Source organism: Vombatus ursinus, unplaced genomic scaffold (genome assembly GCF_900497805.2).
Source record: "Vombatus ursinus unplaced genomic scaffold, bare-nosed wombat genome assembly UNPS02010769.1, whole genome shotgun sequence".
NCBI lineage: Eukaryota > Metazoa > Chordata > Mammalia > Diprotodontia > Vombatidae > Vombatus > Vombatus ursinus.
Window position 1 is genome coordinate 422,445 of NW_020950547.1, and position 17,280 is coordinate 439,724.

Consider the following 17,280-nt stretch of genomic DNA (forward strand, 5'->3'; position numbering starts at 1 on the left):
AAGAAAGAAAGAAAGAAAGAAAGAAAGAAAGAAAGAAAGAAAGAAAGAAAGAAAGAAAGAAAGAAAGAAAAAGAAAGAAAGAAAGAAAGAAAGAAAGAAAGAAAGAAAGAAAGAAAGAAAGAAAGAAAGAAAGAAAGAAAGAAAGAAAGAAAGAAAGAAGGAAAGAAAGAAAGAGAAAGAAAGATATTGGGGCAGTAAGGTGGTGAAGTGGATACAGCACTGGCCCTGGAGTCAGGAGGACCTGAGTTCAAAATCTGGTCTCAGACCAAACACTTGACACTTACTAGCTGTGTGGCCCTGGGCAAGTCACTTAATCCCAATAACCTCACCCAAAAAAATGACATATTATTATCATCTTGTTATGTTTTATATGTTATTATCTTATTATGTTGCATTTTTAGTTATTTTGTTAAATATTTTCCAATTATATTTTAATCTGGTTCAAGCCACCACTGAGGGTGTGGTGGGCTGCATAGGGTCCATGGGCCATGTCTTTGATACCTCTGTACTACATCATGATGCTCTGAGAAAAGAGTAAGACAACCGTGTTTAAATATGGGTTTTGTGTGACCTTGATTAAGTTGACAACCATACCTCTAGCCTTCAGTTTATTTACAAAATAAGGTGGTTAGACTAAATAGTCTCTCTAAGATTTTTTTCAGCTCTAAATCCTATGATTCTGAGCAACACTAGCAAGCATCCAACAAGGCAAAGATATGGGAAAATGATAAAGATAAAGTAGAGGAATGAACAGAAGTGGGGAGCACAGTAGCAACCAATGAATTCAAGTTCAAGGTGAATTTTTTGAACAAGTTAAGCTAATATAAAATAGATTATCTTTTTTTAGTAGTAGATATCTTTATTTTCCCTGTCTGATCTATTTTTTGCCTCATAATAAATCACAGAGCGACAGATTCACCAAAGCACAGAATTTCATAATCAGAAGGGACCTCAAGGGTCATCTGGTCCAACCTATACACGATAAAGAATTCCCTACATGACATCCTTGATAAGTAGTCATCTAGCCTCTGTCTGAAGACCTCAAGTGAAAGAAAATCTTGACCCACCTTCCTGAGGCAGCCCACTCCTCCAAAATAGCTCTGTTTTTTAGGAATGCATTTCTTACATAAAGTCCAAATCAGTCTCTGCAGCTTTCCCCCATGATGCTTAGTTATACTGTCTAGGGCTAAGCAGAACAAATAGTGCCTCTCTTCCATAGGAGCATATGATTATTATCACTATGCTGATGGTTCTCAAATCTTTAAATCCAAGCTCAGTTTCTCTGTTGAGCTATAATCACACATTGTCTCTTGGATAGATCAAATTGGATGTCCAACAGACATCTCAAACTCATTGTGTCCAAGACAATGCTTCAATTATTTTAATATAATTATCATTTTCCTCTTAAGCCTTTTCCAGGTTAAATATCCTAAGTTTCTTTCATCAATCCTCATTTAGTACATCTCTAACTCCCTCATCATACCGATTGCTTTTATCTGTATATGTTCTAACTTGTCAATGTCAGGGCAGCTAGGTGGCAGAGTAGATAGAGTACCAGGTCTGGATTCAGGAAGAATCATATTAGTGAGTTCAAATCTGACTTCAGACACTTACTACCTGCGTGACTCTGGGCAAGTCATTTAACCCTGTTTGCCTCAGTTTTCTCATCTATAAAGTGAGCTGGAGAAGGAAATGGCAAACTACTGCAGTATAGTTGCCAAAAACACTCCAAATGGGGTCACAAAGAGTCAGACACAACTGAAAAAATGACAAACAATAGCAAACTTGTCGATATATTTATAAAATGCATTACTAGGAAAGAAGAAAATGTCACAGATATGTTTGGGCTAGAGCAGAGTACAGTGGGACCTTTCTTATTCTAGAAACTCTACAGGTTAGTATAGATCTTGAACTTTGAAATTTCCCTTGTTGACCACTATATACTATCTCTTGATGAACCTACTCTTGGGCTCATAATGATACCTGGTCCTGCAAACCCTCCCTATTTCCTTTTTTAAGGATCTGCAGCATATGAAATATGCATGACTGAGAAAATAGAGGAGGGCTCCAGAGGAGTTTTGGTGGACTCAGCTATTGTTGCCCTTGGGATATTGAATCATTATCACCCAGAGTTACTGCCCAGGTGGATGAAAGTGAGGCTTTTCCCCCAGGGCACCAAAGTCCCAAGAACGACATATACTTAGTATGGTGGGCCAGTCATGATATGACCATCTCCACTCTGTATGTATGTATGTATGTATGTATGTATGTATGTATGTATGTATATCCACATACACACAGAGGTACAAATACACATATATCTGTATGTGTGTGTGTGTGTATATATATATATATATATATAACTTTTGTTTTACTACAAACTTAACAAACTTCAATGAATTTTTTTTCAAATGTAAAGAACAGAAAATAAGTGTTATATGAAGCTATGAATCTCCATTACATACAGCTTATTTTTTCAAGTATATATTAAATTTAACACTAAGAGAACCCATAATGCCCTGCTTTTCTCTGTTCCTTCTGAACCTTCTGATATTCACTACTGTATATTTTTCAAATGTTTCCTGGATGCTAGTTTTTCTTTTGGGGGGGGGGGGGCATTACTATCACTATACCCTGTCTCCCTCTACAATTCCCCTCCCCCTTAAATGGAAACCTTCCCTTGTAGCAAATAAGTAGAGGCAAACAAAATAAATGTTCACATTGTTCATTTCTGAAAATGCATATCTTACTCTGAACCTACAATCTATCATCTTCCTTCCAAGAAATGGGAAGCATGTTTCATCATTAGTGCTTGGGAGTCATAACTCACCATAGCATTTATCAAAGTCCTGAAGGTTTTTAGAGAGGTTTTCCTTTATGATATTGTATTCATTGAATAAATTGTTATTCTGGTTCTAATCACTTCACTCTGCATCAATTCCTATATGTATTACCACATTCTGGCTTTGCTGACATGATGCCTCTCTCAGGACTCACAGGCTTCTCTTTATCTTTTTTATAAAGTCCTGGACTGACCTTGGTTTCTCTTTGGTTTTCTTAATCATTGTTTGCTCTGCTGCTCTTTTTAGAATTTTGCTAGGGTGTGTGGGGGAGAGCTGACTTCCTCTGTAGCCTTTCATATCACCATCATAATCAGAATTTAACCCCTTTGTGTATTTTTAAAACATTATGGGAGTGATTGATATTACTCACTTGGCTTTTTTCTGCTAAACCAAGGAGCAAAGATTCAAAGTACAATTAGTTATGATAGACATACCTATATCCCAAGCACCATACGTCAAGGGCAGATCTTTGCTACACACTTTGAAACAAGTAGAATTTTTTTTTTTTTTAGAGAAAGTTCTATAAAGGCACCTAAGTTTCAGAATCTAGAAAATTAAGAACCCATCATTTTAGGTCATCAAATAATAAGCAAGTACAAGAAATTATTTGGATGAATCTTGATTAAAAAAAAAACACCTTAAAGATATATGTTAGGACTGTTTCAACATTTTTAAGTATCTTAAATCAGAGATGTCAAATATGACCCCTGGTAGTCCCAGATTAAAAGGTAATAGGGAAATATTTCAGAAAATAAATAAAAGTACAATAGAACATGGATAATGTTAATATGTGGTTTTCTAAGTCAATATGTGCCTGGGGATCTTTAAGTACTTTTAAGTATGGTTTAGTGGTCCTTTCATTTTATATGTCTGTCTTAAAAGAAAAGATGATTGGAGATTAAAAATAAAAGGCTTAATGTTCTGTAGACTAAATGATACAGCAACATTAAATGGAATAACAAAAGAAATGAAATATCCTCTGAAATCATAATGTGCATGACAAATGCTATATTGTACCAACATATTAATATAAATATTTTTCAGGAAAAATGGAAATTTAGAATTATCAGCCATTGTATTTTTAAAGCTTTTTTGGTTATTTTAATGTGGGACCAGGAATATGTTTTATATATAATATATATGCATATACAATATATGCATATATATTATATATTCATTTGAATTGTTCTTAAGTTTGAAGCCCTGTATTATTATTGTTATTCTTTAAGGAATCAAGGCTACAATCTAAAAAAATATGTGTTGCTGGTATTGCCTTTCTTCTACTAAATCATTTCAAGCAAATCTATCAATCCTTGTTGCTTGGCTACATGACAATTACCAAAAGGTACCTGGATATGTCATATTTTTTCCCCAGCTTCTAGGCTGCAGTTATCAAATGGTCTAAAACTAGTAACTTTCATACTGAACAATCTTTGACTGCTTCTGAGTTTATTACATACTGGCAATGTCATTACTGCTCATAAATCCAAGCTTTGGGAAGTATTCAAGTCTTCCATAATAGTTCTACTGCTCAGAAACCTTCCTGAAACTAGAGACAATCTGGATGAGACCAATCCCCCAAGGCTGGACCTGTTAGCTATCAAAGTAGTCCATGACTCTGCCATAAAGTGAAAATAACATTGGGCTAGAAGTCAGGAGATCTAGGTATGAATACCAGTTCTATCACTTACTAGCTGTATGACTTTAAGTAAGTCACTTGACCACTCTGAAACTCAGTTTCCTCAAATCAAGGATAATACTTCTGCACTATTTTCCTCTCAGGGCCATATAACAAACAAACACTAGAATGGAAATGAAATATATCTATGTCTCCTCCATCCTCACAAACCCCTCACTTCATCCAATCATCCCCACTAATTATGATCTTCTCTCCTCCCTTTTTATGAAAACCATTGATAAAGCCATCTTTAAACAGTGGCTCCACCTCGTCTCTTTTTACCGTCTTTATAACACTCTGCAATCTGTCTTCCCACCTTATTATTCAACTCAAACTGCCCTCCCCAACAATCTATTACCAACAGTCTATTGACTGTTTAATCTATGGTCTTTTTTCAATCTGATCCTTCCTGCCTCTTTTCAAACATTTGACACTGTCATCTACTCCTGGATACTTTCTCCTATCTAGGTTTTCATGACATTGCTGTCTTCTGATTCTCCTCTTATCTATCCAACCATTCCTTTTCAGTTTCCTTTGCTGGTGATTGTATACATATACATATACATATACATATACATATACATATACATATACACATACACATACACATACATATACATATACACATACACATACACATATATATACACATACACATATACACATACACATACACATACAATACACATATACATGTGCGTATATGTATATGCATGTATATGTATGTGCACATGCATATATATATTCACACACACATATACATACATACATTTTTCATTGTATCTCTAGCATTTAGCACAGTCCTTGCAAATAGGCAGTGCTTAACAAATTCTTGTCAACTGATTGCCTAAATGACTAACTGAATGATTATTTAGCAACCATAAAGCTTTATGTAAATAAGTTATTTTTATTCTTTCCTTATGACTAACTATATTGTATTCATTCCTAATACTTCAGTTAACTTTAAAAGCTACTCATTATAATCCTGGGCAAATAAACATATCCCTGATATACTCTGTAAGTGGACTTCTCAACAAAATCCTTAGGTAAAATGTTCTGAATTTGGAGACACACTGGCTCTACTACTTGTGAACTGTGTGACCTTAAGTAATAATTAATCTCTCTGAGTCTTCATTTCTTCACCTATAAAATGGGTGGGGGGGAAGGGCTAGACTGATTTTAAGGTCTCTTCAACCTCTATGAGCTGCACACTCCACTGTATCTAGAACTGTCAGTGTTACTTGAGTAAAACAAGTACAAATGCAGATAGCCTTGTATTAACTAATGAGGCAAGAGGCAGGATATGTTTGTTTCTGATGAGCTTAGTAGCCAGGCTTTGGGGACCCTAGAAGAAGCACAGAGGGACTTGAGAGGTGATGACTTCTATTGGGCCTCTGAACTCCCTGGAGCTCTAAGTTGGCAGGCTTAACTGAAGTGAGCCACAGATAAGGACAAGAAGGAGGAAGGGCACAAAGGGAAACATGATCTTGAGAAAGAGTGATTATAAGAACACAAAAAGGTAATGGGAGATGGACAAAGAAAGCAGGTGGACATGAGAGGATGAGCTAGATGGTCTTAGTGGATAGGGTGCTAGTCTTAGAGTGCCTGGGTGACCTTGGATAAATCATCTAAACTTTCAGTCTCAGTTTTCTCATCTGTTAAACGGAGATAGTAACATCTGTAATACTCATCATTCAGGATTGTTGTGAGGATCAAATGAGATAATGGATAAAAATGCACATATTAAATGCTTATTATGTGCCAAGAACTTTGTTAAATGCTTCAGATACAAATAAAAGTGTAACAATGAGCCCTGCCCTCAAGATGTTTATACTTTAATAAAACATACAGGGTGGTCCAAAAAGAACATTTCTGTTTGGAAAGTAACAGGGATAGTGAGTAAAGCCAGAAGGGAGTAGAATGATAGCCCTTTTGCAGAAGCAATGAAAGTATTGATTATGGTTCCATAACAGGAACTCCACTTCCAGAGAGAAGAGAAGATAGTCAAAAGGGTACATGAGGAGATGGCCAGGCAATAAAGTGAAGCATTGCTAAACTTGGCCTGGATGAGTGTGGTGGCCATTCCAGGCACTCAATAATAAGGACAATGAGGCTACAGGGAGAGTATGACAGAGATGAAAGAGTTAAATTATGCAGAATGTGGTCTCTGGTTCAGCCAACAAGATGAAGCGATGACGAGGGAGTAAGGCAGACAAAGCTCTACAAAAACATAAACTATCATTTCTATTTCTGTTAACAAAGGGAACATAGTCATGTCACAAATTGAAGATGAGAATGGGGCTAAGGCCCAATGTTCTTAGGAAGATCACAGGGAGAAGGGAATGAGAAGGGTTGACTGAAGGGATTATTAGGAAAAGATGAGATATCTTCATTCTTGAGAAGAGGTATTGAAACATAGTTCCCTTTTCTCAGGAAAGGTGGAGAAAGAAGGGAATAAAATGTTGCATAGGTTATGAGATATGGTTATATTGCCTCCTTTTTTCCCTAACTCAGGAGTGGGGAACTTGCAACCTCGAGGTCACATGTGACCTTCTAGGTCCTTGGGTATGACCTTTTGACTAAGTCCCAAATTTTACAGAACAAATCCTTCTATTAAGGGGATTTGTTCTGTGAAGTTTGGATTCAGTCAAAGGGCTGCACTTGAGGACCTAGAGGACTACATGTGGCCTCGAGGCTGCAGGTTCCCCACCCCTGCTATGTATTTTATTGTTACAAGGGAGATGCTTATGAAAGGAGGTAATAGCAGGAAAAAAATTGTTATAAAAATTAAAAGCATTAGTAACTCGAACAACATATTTATGATGACAGGTTACAACAAACTATACAGAGTAGTATGAGTGGCAGGGAGAAGGTTACAGGAAAAGGATGTGGTCTATACTTACATGTTACAATTAAAGCAACAGGATTCAGTCACGTGTGTGTTTCTGTTTTGTTTTCTTTTAACGTTTGCCTCATGATAAATCATTTTAAATGCTGCCCAGAACCCTGGGCAGGAAAGTTTTTTTCCCCCCAAAAAACTTTACAGACTTACAGACAAAAATGAAAATGAACAGTTTTTTGTTTGTTTGTTTGTGTGTTTGTTTTCCATGAACAGAAGTTGGAAGGTGAAAGGATCTGAGACAAAAGTCTGCTATGGGGGCAGCTAGGTAGCGCACTGGATAGAGCACCGGCCCTGAAGTCAGGAGGACCTGAGTTCAAATACGGCCTCAGACCAAACACTTGACATGTACTAGCTGTGTGACCCTGGGCAAATCACTTAACTCCAATTGCCTCACCAAAAAAAAATAAATAAAATAAAAAAGTTTGGTATGCTTAAAGTTTATAGATAGAAGAGAACTTAGAAAAGATAGCCTAACCTCCTTATTGTACAAATGACACCCAGAAAGGAAAGAAGGCTTGGCCAAAGAAACACAAGTGGCAAGTAGCAGGCCCTTCAATGCAAAAGCCATGTTCATTCCACAACACCATCTTGTCTTCCACCCCAATACACATTCAAGAAGACTTTCCAGTCAAAAGCATCATCTGGTTTAATACAGGTCTTTCCCCTTAGATTTCTCGACTTCTTTCCCAATACTCTTCTACTAGTAACTATCCCTAGTGCCTGCAAAGTTGGCCCTAAGGTCCTTTCTACTTCTAAAATACAATGTAATTTTTATGATCATTATATAATTTGTTTTCTATGGCCCAACACTACTTGAATTGTTACACCTGGGAAAAGTTAGATGATTTCTGGGTTTTTCCCTCCTCTTTTAAAGTTTTATTTTATTTTGTTTAAGTTGCTACAAGAAATTAAGTACATCAATATTTTTCATATTATTTTTTAATTCAACAGCAAATTTAAATACATATCTGTAATATAATAAATTTATACCTTTAATGCACTTGATGCTTCAGCTATATTTGAGGAGGAGGAGGAGGAGGAAGAAAAGAAGGTAGAAGAGGAGGAGAGCTTTTATACAGTTCTTTAAGGTTTGCAAAGTCCTTTAAAAATATTATCTTGTTTGATCCTCATAACAATCCCATAAGGTAGATTCTATTACTATCCTCACTTTACGGATGTGGAAATTGACTCAAAGGTTAAGTGACTTGCCCAGGGTCACATAGTGAATTAAGTATCTGGCTGAATGTGAACTCAAGTCTTTTTGACTTTAGAGTCAGTGCTCTATCCACTGCAACACCTAGCTGCCTCTAATACTCTATAAAAGATCAACATTTCTCTGTGTTTGTATTTCCTAAAGGGAAACATCTTATCTTCATCATTGGCACTGTTGCTATTGCCTCAAGCAGCTTGGACATCATGGCTGTGATAACTCCAAAGTCACTTTCCAATGCTGAAATATGACTGTGAAATTTGATATATTCTCAAAATCTATCAAGGGTGGCATCCATGATTTCTCCTAAAATACCAAACAATTCTGCAAAATGTATTTTGTGAAGGGAAAAGGCTACAATAGGACCAATGTTTTCAAGAAGTTCAGCTTGATTTCCTTAATGTAGTACCACTTACCTTTCAGTACCTAATATTGTAGAGCTAATTACATGTGCTGAGTAAAGTAGCTCAAACTAAACCTTCTGCTATTTGTTCCATTAGTTCTATGTAAAAAGCCTTGTTGCTAAAACTTAAATAAAATACAATTATACTTTCATTTGTCCTCTGCATCTCATGCTGTAAACAGGCATGTTTCAGACACATTTTGTAATCAAATTATGTGATAATATTTATCTAAACCATTACCTAAGTGTTAAAAATAGGTATTATTCCCAACAAAAGTTCAGAGTAAGTTTACAAGATTACAGAATTATAGGATCTTAGATTTAAAATTATAAGGGAACTCCCTCATTTTACAGATGAGGAAACTGAGCCCCAGACAGTCATTTGCCCGGAGTAACAGAGCTTGTAAGATTTTTTTTTTTAAGGTGAGACAATTGATTCTCATTAACTAAAAATTTGAGTGTTTGTTATTAAGTCTTCAAATTAAAATCTAATCCTCCCTTGGGTCTGTTTTTTCCACTTACAATGAGCAATAATGATAATCGTTCATAATCATATAGTATTTTGATGCCTGTAATGTTTTTTTGTTTGCTTTTTTTCTTTTGTCATTTGATGCTGACAACAACCCTGTGAGAGAAGCTCTATAACTGATCTTCAGAAAGGGCACACAAAGGCAGACCATTATATTATATCCACAGCCCTTTGAAACAAAACACCTCCAAGAAATTGTCAGTTTCCTTCACTCCATGTCCTCAGTCTGTTCTCAAATCCTATACTTCATTTCCAATATTTCGCAAAATCTATCTTATTCTTCAGCCCTCTAATCATAATATAAAGCAATGGCCATCTCTATTCTAGGTGACTACTGAGATCCTTTCTAGCTATAAATCGATGACATTAGGAACCCCTACCTAGACTACTACACCTTCATTTTCCTAGTATGCCTACCTAGAGCACAATCCACACTTTGATATATACATTGAAGGATCATAAATTTTTAGCCGTGATAGACCTCATTGACTCCAGGCTCCTTATTTATAGGTGAGGAAGCTGAGGCTGAGAGAGGTAAGTAACTTACCCATTATTACACAGCTAGTAAGTTAGAAACTCAATAACATTGCTGCCAAAACTAGCTTCTCTGCACAGTTGTGAACATGATACTACTTTCCCTGAGGCAACATGATGACTTTCAGTATCTTCCAAAGACAAAAATCAAACATTGATTTAAGTGCTTAATTTATGATAGGATACAGTTTAAGGCTATGCCATATATATGATGTGGTATATAGGTCCATCCTTGGAATCACAAATTATAGTTGCTGCCTTAGTGCTTTAAAACTCTCTCTGTGTTTATACACATGTGTACACAATATATATATGTGTGCGTGTGCGCTATGTGCATATGCGTGTATATACACACATATTTTTACATATAAACAGTGTGAGCACATATAAACATGCATGTGTGCACTACATGCTTATTATCTTATACACATGCATTTTACAGATTATTTTTTATTTATTTATACAGTTTTTTATGTTTATACAGATATATGTGTAGATACATATGTGTGCAACATATATGTTATATATTATATTGTACAAATAAAATCAGCACATTCTAAAATAATATTCTTTGTTTTTTTTCCCAGATTCACAACATCCTTTACATATCCCTTTCTTCCCACTCATACAGTCATCACCCATTTCAGGCCCTCGTCACCTCTTGTCTAGATAGACTGTTATAATAAGCTTCTGATTGGTTTCTTTGCCTCAGGTCTCTCCTCACTCCAATCTACTCCCCTGCCCCTCAGCTGCCAAAGTGATTTTCCTAAAGTGTATGTTTGACCATGCAATTCCCCCCACTCAATGAACTCATGTATGTCCTATTATTTCTAGGATCAAATAGAAAGTCCTCTGCTTAAATCTCTTCCCAGACAGGCCCTTTGCTACCTTGACAGTCTCCTTGTTCTTTATCGCCCTCCACACACTTTATGGTCCAACTATACTGGCCTACTTGATGCTCCTCACATAAGACACTTCATCTCTTATTTTCATACCTTTGCACTGGCAGTCCTCCATGTCTCCATTTTCACTTCTACTTCTTAGAATCCCTGGCTTCCCTGAAGACTCACCTCAAAGATCACATGCTGCAGAAAGGACTTTCCATTCCTTCAATTGCTAGAGATTTTCCTACTAAGGTTACTTTCTATTTCACACACACACACACACACACACACACACACACACCCCATATCATATATAAATATATGTATATAATATATTTGCTTATATGGATGTATTTATATGCATTGCATTTCTTCCATTATACTCTAAACTCCTTGAGTGCATGTACATATTTTTGTCTTTGTATCTGCAGAGCTTATCACAGTGACTGGCACATAGTTAACAATAAAAAATACTTAGTATTCTGTTTTATTTAGAATAAGACTACAGTAAGCACTGTGAAGTCAACAGACAATATGATGAAGTGGAAAGAGCATTGAATTTGGAATCAAAAGACCTTGAGATTGAAACCTAGCCCTGTTACGTGCTAGCCATATGACACTGAACAAGTCACTTCAACACTCTGGGCCTCAGTTTCTTCATTTGTAAATTGAGAGAAAAGGATCCATTCCTCTTTCTAACCTCTTAATTTTTTTTGAGTACTACCATTCTCAGAGTCATCCTTGACAATTCACTCTCCCTTAATCCCCATATACAATCAGTTGCCATATCTTACTGATTCTAGCCCTGTAAACATCTTTTAATCTGTTCCTTTCTCTCCATGTATACTACCTGAGTTCAGAATCTCATCATCTTTTTCACCTATGCCCTCAAATATGCTCCAAATATGCCCTTCAAATGTCCCAAATACCCTCTTAATATGTTTCCTTGTCATGAGTCTCTGCCCTCTTCAACCCATCTTCTACACCACTGGTGCCAAACTCAACAAAAACGGGGGCCACTGAATTGTGCATAAGGATGCCTACAGATAAATAGTGACTTAGAACAGCATGTTAGCATTATCTATGTCTAATTTTTATTTTTAATTTTATTTTTTTAAAAGTCCCCAATTTCATTTTAATTTGGCATGTTTGATACTTCTGTTCCCTCCAGCTTACAAATTAATATTCCTAAAGTAACGGGTTGACCATGTCGCTCCCCTACTTGGGAAGCTTCAGTTGCTTCCTGTTATATCTAGGATAACACAAACACCCTGTTTTGCTCTACACTACCATTCCAGTCTTGTAACACATTAGTTCCCCATAACAAACTCTTCTTTAAAGCCAAATCAACCTGTTTAGTATTCCCTTCCATGACATTTCCATCTCCCACTTTCATTTCTTTGCACAGGTACCCCCCCCATCTGTGCCTGGAATTCCCTCCCTACCCAACTCTCTCTCCTGAAATCCCTAATTCCTTCCAAAAATTAGCTCAACAACCACCTCCTACAACATACCTTCCCTAACAACCCCAGTTATTAGTGCTACCTCCTAATTATATTGGATTTACTTTGTCCATCAAATAACCAATACATATTTATTATTTGCTGGGCACTGTGCTAGCTGCTAGAGATACAAAGAAAATCATTGATAGCTCCTGACCTCACATTTTAATGGAGGAAGCAAAATATACACAAATAACTACATATAAGATCTATGTACAAGTTATTTCTCTCAGTAATAAGTTCCTGAAGATCAGGGACTATTTAATTTTTTTTTCTCTTTGTATACAAAGCACAGTGCTTGCCACATAGGTGTTGCTTAATAAATGCCAGCTGACTGAATCAATGAATCTAAATTTCCCTTCTTTTGAGAAACTCCTCAATGATTGGGTGAATTTGGGCCCATGTATAAACTAGTGCTGACTTCCTATTTCTTTCTGCCCCAAATTCCCAAGTTATTTTCAACAACACAGTTGCCCTCCCATCAGATTGCTCAACATGAAACTGAAGGGTTCCAGAAGGAACATTGTGTGAGTACCAGAATATCCTTTTTTTAAGACAACATGTTCAGAATATCAAGATCAGGTTGCCAAAATGAAAAGTGGTTAATTAAAGCTGTTCATACATGGCAGGACTTACTTTCAATAGAGACTGCCAAATAACCTTCAGAGTACCTGTCAATCATGTGGGAAAAGGGACAAAACCCTTGAAAAACCTTCACAAGTACAAATAGTTGGCATGCCTAAAGGCATTTTGGTAACTGAAGGTGACATGGAAGCCCTTGTTATTTGCGTGAGTAGCATCCAAGTTTATTTAAAGAATAGCAATGCACTTTTAGAGACTTTCAGCCATTTAAATACTAGTGGCATGCAAAGCAGTCATTAAAATGTGTCAGAAAAATGAAGCTGTAAAGAAGCATTCCAGTATTTACAGAGTGCTCAAGCTGATAGCAGTTATCATTCCAAAAGGAAATAAGGACACACTTACCAAAATTAACAGAAGGAAAGCCTGTGATCATCAGAATGGCCTAAATTATAAGGAAGAAAGAAAAAAAAGAAAGATAAGAGCAAGCAAGAAATAAAATTTGTCCTCAAGTTTACTTCCTATTTTGAGCTATGTGAATCCAATTTCTCCCTTCCTATCGAGAGTTCCCTTGAATTGGCCAGTAACTATTCTGGATCTGCAATGCCACTGAGAAATAGTAGCTCCACCAAGATTGGTTTCCCACAGAAGATGTGATTTTAGACCCATATAGAGAACTCTGCTGTATAACAGTACAATGGCAACTGTTATCCTTTATAACAAAAGTTTTTAACCTAGGATGTATGAATTAAAAAAAAACTTTTTTAAGAACAATATTTCAATACACCTAGTTTGCTTTGTAATCCTATATATTTTACTTTCTGCATTTAAAAAGCATTATTTTGAAAAGGGGTCCATAGACTTCACCAAACCATCAAAGGGGTCCATGACACACCCCCCCAAAATTTGGTTAAGAAGTCGTACTCTGTAGCCAAGATGACTGCCTATTGCTGCATACTTGGATAACATGAAATCCAAAATATCAGCTTCTAATTGCCTAACACCTCAATAATAGTAACTGGAGGATGGTGAAAAAGGAACAAAAATATTGAGAACACTGAAACAGGCAAGAACATGTGGGGGGAAAACACATTCTTTTGCCTCAATTGGGAAATTGATAGAACAAAGAGTTCCATAACAGAGACAAAATGATACACAATAAAAAACTGTAGCAGATCTTAAACGATATTACAATTAGCCTCAAACTCCTGAATTTAGTCCCAACATTGCAAATGAACAGTAGACTAGTATCAACATGTATCTGAAGAGGGATGAATCGAGGCCAAAATGTGTTAGCCAACAGGGTTATAAAACTTGTTCATACATAAGATTACTGAGTTGTTGCCTCTTCAACTGCAGCCCCAAACTGAATAGTAGTGTATGCCATTAAAATGGTAGCAGAGTTTGAAACATACAATTACTCTTCTGACTCCAAGATTAACAGCATATGTGCAGTTCAACTCAAATGTTAATAGAAAAAAGATACAGAAGCAGGAAAGTAACTTACAAGCCTAAATCCAAAAATAAGCTAAAAGTATATATTGTTTTGTAATCTGATAACCATATGTGTATGAAATCAGAAGCAGGTGTACTTCTCAGGAATATTTTGGGGAATGATATATGATTCAGTCCCTAGGATCCTTTTTATTTTCTTCAAAATTCAATAGATACAAAGTAATTTATTTTAACTATGATCCTCACTCACATGTAAATGTGAGTCTCCATGTTTTTGTGTGTAAAAAGGCTGACAGAGAGAATGAGAATATGTTTCTGGGGACTGTCTGAACACTGAGAAGCGCTGAGAATAAAAAGCAGTACTTGTGAATTACAAGTAGTAAGGATCTGATTACCCTATTATTTGAAGTAAGCCACTTTTGACCTGAACTAAGTATAAAATACTCAAGCTGGAAGCATTAATATTATCACTATTGTAGTGCTTGACACTCCACAAGACAGATACACAGCCATATACCCTGACCTAAGGAGTCTACATAACTAAAATATACAAGATACATACAAAGACACCTGCTACCTACTGATACTCTAACTCAAATTCCTCCTAGAATTCTGCAAGTAAGTGGCTGACTCTGATAAGATAAAATAGACACAATATGTTACCCACTGATATTCCCTTCGCAAAAACCAAGTCAGTCAATTTGTCTGGTATCCAAAAGGCTTTCTAAAGAATAATGATCTTAGGATGTAAGGCTGTTATTCATTATGATACTTTAAAATCTCAAAGGCAAGCACTGTTTTGTTTTTTTGGTGTGTGTGTGTGTGTGTGTGTGTGTGTGTGTGTGTGTGTGTGTGTACTAGGGGTCATTCTAAATTGATTTGAAATTTGTGTTCCTGATGGGTTTCTTTATTTTCCTTTTTTTTTCATTTCAGAACAATTTAAGTTATCGGTTTGCTATTTTAAAAGCTGTAGCATAGTGTACTAAGGTCAAATGAGCAACTTTGAATAAATACCTGAACACTCCTGGCTGTGTCAAGGAGAATGATTTCATTCTTCTATTACTTCCTAAGAAGTTTAGGGGTATTTATACAGGACTTGACACTAAAATAAAATAACACCTTGAGATTTTACTGAGTTATACCTTCAAGTGACATAAGAACTTTTTATTCAGTTAATGGGAATATTATTCAATTCGATTAAAAGCATTTATTAATCACCAACACTGCACAGGATGTTATACTAAGCACTATGAATCTCTCTCTTCCCCTCTCTCTCTCTCTCTCTCTCTCTCTCTATTATATATATATATAATATATACATATTATATATATAAACACATATATGTGTGTGTAAAATATATATTATTTGCACAAATATATATTGTGTGCATAAAATATATATTGTGCTTGTGTATATAAACATATACACATATGCATACATATACATAACACATTTATATATATGCATACACACAATGCCCACCCTTATGAAGCTTACATTCCATCATATCTAGACTTCCTAAATTGAGGTCTGTGAATTTATTTGTAAGGTTTTGATAACTGCATTTCAATATATTTGATGTTTTTTGTAATCCTATATATTTTATTTTATACATTTAAAAACACTGTTTTAAGGACTCCATAGGCTTCAGCCAACTGCTAAATGGATCCATCACACACACACACACACACACACACAGAATTTAATGACCCCAGTACTAGAGGGATACAATATGTACACCTATAAGTTTTATATGTATATATATATATATACATGTGTGTGTGTGTGTGTGTGTGTGTGGATGTATGCATGCATGCATGTAATGTATGTATGTATTTGGCAAATACTGACAAGCAGGGGGAATCAAGAAATGCCTCCTGTAGGAGGTGTTACCCGAACAGTGGGATTCTAAGAAGTAAAAGGAAGAAGAAAGATGGAGGATCACTTATGTAAATGAATGTTGTACAAAAAGAACAGCTAGGCCAATTTGACTGAAATGAAGAGTGAATGAAAAAAAAAACATAAAATAAGATAGGAAAAGTAGGTGGAAGGCAAACTGTAGAACATATTTTTGTTTCAGAGCCAATTTTAATGGATAAAGAGTGTGTATAGTGGAAAGATCACTGGATCTGAAGTCGGAAGACTTGGATTCAATTCTGAGTAGGCTGCTTACTAGCTATATGACTTTGAGCAAGTGGTTTTCAGTTTTCTCATCTGAAAAAAGAGGATAAAATTAGGTGATTTCCAAGGTCCCTTCTCATTCAATCAAAGTGTAAGAAATTTAATTATGTTTTTCTTCCAAATTAAAAATCAATGTGGCCCTTAATAAAATTGATATAGACAGAATTGTTATATATAAATCATTATTCCATAGAATTGTTCCATAGAATAATTTATTTAAAAAAATCAATAAAATTGTGTCTGTAGATAAAATTTAGATATATTACTTTAGTGATAATAATTTTTAATTAACTTCTCCTTAAAATGAGGTTTCTTTGAAAAGAAAAACACACATATACATACATAGGCATATATCAATTATGGAATGCAGAGATTATACTCTAAGCCTCAGGAGTAGATACGATTCTGAGTTTCTGAAGTTTACACTAATGAGGTATAAGCCCTGGCAGGTTCTTCCAAACTGCCCAGGGATCAACAGAGCTAAGTTCATAAAAGCTTCTCACAAGGAGATTGGCTACTACAATGTGAGATTCTTAGCTATGGGGACTCATAAAAAAAATCAAAGACAAATATGAAGTG

General features: G+C 35.7%; 1 protein-coding gene across 7 annotated transcripts in view; it reads right to left on the bottom strand.

The window, feature by feature from the left end:
* SLC16A7 (solute carrier family 16 member 7) overlaps positions 1–17,280 on the bottom strand; it is a 214,005-nt gene that overhangs the window by 157,314 nt on the left and 39,411 nt on the right. For 4 of the 7 annotated variants that reach the window (XM_027854955.1, XM_027854953.1, XM_027854954.1 and 1 more), the window contains one exon: positions 13,470–13,509. The exons of the other annotated variants lie outside the window; for them this stretch is intronic. The gene's annotated coding sequence lies outside the window, so the exon portion shown is untranslated. The remainder of the gene's footprint in view (positions 1–13,469; positions 13,510–17,280) is intronic. 7 annotated transcript variants of the gene reach the window in all.